The 6,777-nt window shown below is 52.7% G+C and overlaps 1 long non-coding RNA gene across 1 annotated transcript; it reads right to left on the bottom strand.

Moving 5' to 3' along the window:
• Positions 1-455: 455 nt before the first annotated feature.
• On the bottom strand, positions 456-5,520 carry LOC124232485 (uncharacterized). The gene is made up of 4 exons (XR_006886864.1): positions 4,962-5,520; positions 3,991-4,117; positions 2,895-3,010; positions 456-2,226 (listed from the first exon to the last, which is right to left on the bottom strand). It is a non-coding gene; the product is annotated as an uncharacterized LOC124232485 (long non-coding RNA).
• Between the last annotated feature and the right edge of the window lie 1,257 nt (positions 5,521-6,777).

The raw sequence follows: 6,777 nt of genomic DNA, 5'->3' as shown, positions 1-6,777 counted from the left end.
CTGAAAGAGGCCCTGAATGCTGTTCTTTTTCTGCTACATCTACTCCTTGTCTTCCTCCTCCCTTATGCCTTTTTCTTTACTATCCCTGTGACTGCTTTTCACTGCATGCTAAGGGAGGAGCTATAGCTGAATTTGTAATTGCACAATAGCCACTGGTTCTCTCTCCCTTAGGAAGTTTTGGATGTACAGTGAGGTCCCAGGCTGTCAATTTCCAATATGACTCTCTCTTTTTTTTTTAAAGATTTAATTTTTTTCCTTTTTCTCCCCAAGGCCCCCAATACATAGTAGTATATTCTTAGTTGTGGGTCCTTCTAGTTGTGGCATGTGGGATGCCGCTTCAGCATGGCTCGATGAGCGGTGCCATGTCCGTGCCCCGGATTCGAACTGATGAAACACTGATCCACCTGCAGCAGAGCACACGAACTTAACCACTCAGCCACGGGGCCAGCCCCCAATATGACTCTTTAAATGACAAAAGTGATGATCTGCCCCAGAAGATTTTCTCACAGCGATGACACTTATGGGGTTTCTCTTTGGTAAAATGTCTCAGGTGCCAAGTTAAGGTGTTTCCTATGGCCACAAGATTTTGCTCAGGAGTTGCATTCAAAAGATCTCTCCCCAGTATCAGTTCTCTGATAACGACATAGGTAAGTTCACCTGCAAAATGCTTTCCGACGCTTCCTACGCTTTGAAGTGTAAGAGACCCTGAGTATGAAGACTCAAAGGCTGGGTGAGGCACGGATGAAGGCTGAAGGCCTGTCCATGCACTATATTTGCTGGGTTTCTTCCCAGTGTGACTCCTCAGGCATTGAGGAGTTAGGGAAGAGCACTTACAAAACGCTCTCTGATATTCTTTACACTCTAAAGGTTTTCCTCCAGCATGGATCCTGCTATGCCAGAAAAAGAAGAAAGGGTGAATAAAGGCCTTTCCACTCAGGGCTTCTCTCCCGTGAGAACCCTCACATGATGAGTGAAAAAAACACTGTCACAACAGGCTTACCCACATGTTTTGCACTCGAAGAGACTTTCTCTAGAGTGGGAAATATTATTTTGGACAAAAGCAGAGCTGTCACAGGAGACTTTCCCATGTTCTTTGCATTCCTGAGGCTTCTCCCCAGTGTCAATATACTGGTGCTGCAGGAGGTCTGACGTGGTTGAAGGCCTTCCCACACTGGAGGCACTCATGGCTTTGCCGAGTGTAAATCCTCACATGTTGACTGAGGTCCGCCTGCTTGACAAAGCCTTTCTCACGTGCACTGCCGTCACAGGGCTTCACGTCAGCCCAGTCTGCTGATGTCGAACAACAAGCCAACGTTTGCTCAACCCTTGCCCGCATTCCTTCCACTTGTGGAGATTCTTCCCTGCATGGACCATGGAAGCTGCACCTGGTCCATGGGAGTTCTGTTCACGAAAAGCATCCCCTGGAGCCTCGCTACTATGACCATCTCGAGTGGGGGTTATCACCTGTCCCCACACCACTGCGTTCAGAGCGCGTCTTCCCGGGGAGACTCTCCTTGTGGGATAACTTGTGGGAAACTGTCCTGGGCTCAAGCGCCCTTCCTGCATCTGGCCCTCTTTGTTCCCTGGCTCACCCCGACCAGGAGTCCCTTGAGACTGTGAGTGAACTGCCCCTGGAACGAGGCTCCTTCCAATAAGGGCAGCTGAGGTGGGAGGCTTTATGGTCTCAGGTTGTACTTTCTCGCCTAACAGAATCCGCTACACAAAAGGGCCCGTCAGTGACGCCAGCACAGAAAGGCCTCCCCACACTCAGTGCTCTGTGTGGCTTCTCCCCACTGTGAGGGTCCTGGTGCTGGACAAATCCAGAGTCAACCAGGAAGCTCTTGGGACCCACCCTGTAAGTGAAGGCCTTCTCTGACACGTGGGTGTGTAGCTCTTCATGTGGCCTTCAATGGAGCTCTGCAACGAGGCCTGGCCCTTCTCCCTTCTGAGGAATTTCTCTCCACTCTGCTGCTTCTGCACCTGGTCAAGGTTTACACTGAACCAGAAGTCTCTCCAAATCATTCATACGGTGGTGTACGGGTGCTGCCACATGGTGTCCCTGTGGCTCAGCCAGGTGCAAAAGTGTCTTTCAAGACCAGGCTGTACATGTCACAGGGCTGAGCCATCTGGGTGGAAGGACCCACCCTGGGAGTTCTTGTCTGTGACACACCCACAGAAAGACCCTGCTCAGAAGGTGGATCCTCATCCTCCACTCCTGCCAACAAGCTGATGGAAGATAAATGCCGGTGAAGTGAGTGTCTAACTGGTGGCAAATGGCATCCCATAACCAATGTGTGTCTGATACCACCAGGGATTAGCCCGTGGGACTTTTGGCAGAATAAGGGAGCTAGACTCAGCACGAGGAAGGGCTGCTGTGTACTGCGGGCCTTGAAAGGTCATGGAATGGAGGAGACGTCAGAGGGCAGAAGGGACAAGGACAGGGTACAGTGTAAGGAGGAGGAGCACAGTCTCCAAATCACTCCTCCACCAACTGTTTCCTGCCAAGGCCTTGGTTCCTTGTCACACGTGAGTGCTGTGCAAAAGGGTCTGTCCAGGGCAGAAAAACCTGCCTGGATGCAATAGTCAGTGTTCAAGGAAAATTTAAGGATACACATGTGTCTCATGACACGTTAAATGAAAGCCAATGTTGTAGAGACCTGCATGGACGATGCAGAAAATAAGAGATAAGCTGGAGAGACTAGAAGGGTGGGGGACTAACAGGAACCTAGATCAGAGTGGAAATGACAAGTGAGCAAAACACTAAAAATGCGGAAAGACAAGTGGGATGATACTAGCTTCTGGGCTTGGCCCCACAACATCAGTAAACACAGGACAAGTTACTGGTGTAATGTGAAGCCAGCACCGATGTGACTGCCTCCAAAGTTTCCACTCACCAGGCCTCGTCCAGGTCTTCTTTGCTGTGGCTGAGGCTGTGTCTACCTTCTGAGGCACCCTGGGCTCCCCTCCAGCCCCATTTGGGTAACTACATGAGACCTGGACACTGCAAGCCCTATGGTGAAAGAAGAGCTGGTGAGTGGCCAGCAGTGACCCAGGGAGACCCCTTCTACAGAGAAGAAAATTAAATATTAAACAAAGAATCTTGGAAGAGGGTCTTGCAGGAACAACTCAGTGTTCTCCACAAGCAGTGACCATGTCAGTGTCTGCAATTTCTGGAAACTTCAGGGATTTGGACAGTCACCCAGCCTAGAAGTGGCAGGGCCATCTGGGATCTGTTAGACAGACTGCAAGACTCCTGCCCACCAAATCCTTCATTTCAAGGCTTTAAGGGGTAGTGGTTGGGGCTGCTCTGGGAGCAGAGGTGGTTCACGCTGCCCAGCCCTGGTACCCAAAGTACCCACTCCAGGGAACCAAGAAAAGGAGGTATGCCATGATAGAACTGTGAGGCTGAGACAGGTGCCCCTTGGGAAAAGGGGAAGAACAAAACCCAGCCCAGGAGACTGGGAATCACACCCACCCCGGGGATCCATGCTGTTGTTATGTTCCCTAGCTGAGTGTGGGCTGGACCTAAAAAGTCTTTTAATGAACAGAATATGGCAAAGATGATGGGATGGAACTTCTGAGAAGAGGTTATAAAAATCCCGGCTTCTATCTCAGATGCTGTCTCTTACTCTTGATCACGGAAATCAGCTGCCTTATTGTGACCTGCTTATGGAGAAGACAGCTTGGCAAGAAACTGAGGGTGGGCTCTGGCCAAGAAACAGCAAGGAAATGATTAATTAGTCCAACAGCCTCCTGCTCATGTGCATGACCTTGAAAGGAGTCACCCCTGCTGAGCCTTCAGATGAGACAGCTAGCCCCGGACATCCTGACAGCAAGGTCATAAAAGACCTTTAGCGAGAGGTACCCAAGCAGGATATGCCCGATTCTTGACCCACAGAAACTGTGAGATAATAAACATTTGTCTTTTCAACTCACTAAGCTTTGGGGTAATTTACTGTCTAGCAATAGATACCTAAAACAGAGACTTACCCAGTGAGGACACAAGTGCAAAGTTCTCCAGCATCACATCACGGTACAGGAGTCTCTGAGCCTCCTCAAGGAGCTCCCACTCCTCCCGGGAGAAATACACGAACACATCCTCGAAGGTCACACAGCCCTGCCACGATGAGGACAGTTGAGGGGACAGGCAGCATCTCTCTCCCCAGGTCAAGCTGCTCACACAACCACTCCCTGGTCCCTCTCTCCCCCAGGCTCCCAATTCACAGGAGATACCACACTTGGCACCATTAGTGCCTGCTCTCACTTCATGTCCCTGATCATCTTCCAGCCCAGAGCAGATCCAGGCGGCTGGGCGGACAGATACTATGTAAGCTACAGGTCAGGCATGAAAGGCACCATACACTCTCCTGCTGGCCAGTTCTCTTCCTGTCACCTAGACCATGCCTCCCAGACACAAACCTGGGCTCAGCCTTCTCCCACAAGCCCCAGTACTCGGGCCTTAAGGCTCACAGTTCACACTCCTCCCGGGTTTCCCTGCCACCTCCGTCGCTTCCACAGTCTCCACTGTGCAGGCTGAGGGGACCTGTTGAATGAAATCTGTTAAATCACCTCCCTTCTCTGCTCCAAACTTCAAAAGGGAGGCCTAGCTCCTCAGGCTGCTGTTCCAGGCCTGACTTCTGCCCAGCTGCTCTCTGTTCCCATACGACACAATGAGATTCTGATCACTCCCGACTCAGTCTCACCTCCAAGTATTTGCACATGCCCGTTCCCCAGACTGGGACACCCTTCTGAACGGTATTCCATCGGTTGCCAGTAACGGGAAACTATCTATATAATCCTCGGCCTGGACTCAGGACCCTGGATGACTCCCCTCCAGGAACTGCACGACCAAGAGCCGGGAGAAGGAAACGTGGAGTCCCAGGACGCCACCATCAGCTCTAACGAGGAGTGCTAGCCATGACAGTGGGAGAGGGTGAGGCCCTGGGCGACCCTCCACTCACCTGCGCCGGATTCATCGGTGCTGCCGCCTCCGCCAACGGCCCGGGACCTGGAGGGCTGAGCGGAACCCTGAGAGGCGGGCGACCAGGGCGGGTCCCGAGGGCTCAGCGTGGGCGGGGTCGTCTCTGGCTGCGTGTTGCGCTCGCAGCCCGGCTAGAAAATGGTGCCGAAGGCTCACAGGGCGCAGGCCGCCGCCTTCGGGGCCGCAGCGACGGAGCGCAGGAGCTGAGGCCTGGGCGAACGCGCGGTCCCGGCGGCGCCTGGCAGACACGAGGCGCGAGGGGAGCTGTCCCACAGTCGGGGGCACAGTCCCAGGGGAATGGAGCGGGGGCCAGGGGGCACGGCTTGCACCAGGCGCGGCGGTGGCCTCCGCCACGTCACTCTCTTTCCCAGCTCGGCCGCACAGAAGCGGCCACCGCGCGGCGCTCCAGTCCACGTGGTCGTGGTCCAACCAGCCACCGCTCCCGGAAGGATGTCCCGCTGCAGCGACAGCGGAAGCCCCGCCCGACACGGCAGGAAACGCGCCTCCTGGGCCGTCATTGGCCACCCGCTCGGGCGGAAGCGCGGAGCACCACCTCCTGGGTAGTGTAGTTTGGGCGCCACCTGTGCGCACGCGCCTGCACCCCTTCCCTTCTCCACGGCAACGGCCAAGCGGCTCCGCTAGAACCGACCAGGAAATAACGCTCCAGATTTCTAGGCACCGGGGCGGCGCTTCGCTTCCTCTTACAGAAAAGAGCTCACATTTCCGTGGGCGCGGGGGCAAGGTCCCGCCCTCAGGAGGCGTGCATCCGCGGGACCTGGGAACCTGCTAGGAATGCAAGCTTTGTGGACCCTCTCAGGCCTAGAGAATCCAACTGCGGGGGGCTCAGCACTCTGTGCTTTAAGGAATCCTTCTGCAGCTCACTCAAGTTTGAGAACCATGGCTCTTCTGTGACTAGAATGGGAAATACTAAGTCCATCATGGGAATTTACATGAAATGCCTATTAGATAGTTAGTACTCAGTAAGTAAGAGCTATTATCATCACTGTCGTTATCATTAACATCACAATGCCTTCACTTACACTGTGTGGGAGGCTATGTTGGAGATGCCTCTTTGCAAGATCCTTGGCATCATTTATCAAAAATATGACTCGTATTAATTGTTTCACATAAAAGCACCCATTTATATGCACCATTTGGCTTATTTAGTTATTTTTTTAAACAGCGCAGCAGGAGGTTTTCTTAAACTACAGGTAGGCATGTTGCCCAAGAGATGCAGTATTGCAGGCTACAGGATTCAGACCTTGGGAACATCAGGAGTAACTGCCCTCAGGCCTAAGTGGACAGTAGACATGACATGGTTTAAAGTTTGTGACATAAGATGACATGTCGTCTAGTTCAAGTAATCAGGATCTCTCTCTCCTCCTGTCCTCCCTTTCTGACCCGCAGGGCAGCTGGGCCCAGATGAAAATAGATGATCACAAGATGGCCCAGCCTGAAGCTCAGAGGCTTCAGATCCTCAGAGGCTTCAGATCCTCAGGTCCTGTCCTCATCGAAACACCATCACCATCAGCCCATCACTTGAGCCTGCAGCCCTGAGGGAGCACTAAATCCTGGTGAGGTGTGAAATCTAGAACCAGTGGGGCCATCCCCGGAATGGTGAACAATGCAGTAACAAGACACAACTTCACAATCACTTCTGCGTGATTCAATTGGCCACATCTCACATGGTCCCAAATTAAAGGTAAGGAAAGCTGGGACATGCTGTCCTCCCAGTTATCCAGAAAGAGAAAATGGGATTGGTAAGCATCCAGCCAGTTTACATCACAATCTACCAA

The sequence above is a fragment of the Equus quagga genome, unplaced genomic scaffold (assembly GCF_021613505.1).
Source record: "Equus quagga isolate Etosha38 unplaced genomic scaffold, UCLA_HA_Equagga_1.0 HiC_scaffold_662_RagTag, whole genome shotgun sequence".
NCBI lineage: Eukaryota > Metazoa > Chordata > Mammalia > Perissodactyla > Equidae > Equus > Equus quagga.
This window is presented reverse-complemented; position numbering and strand designations above follow the sequence as displayed.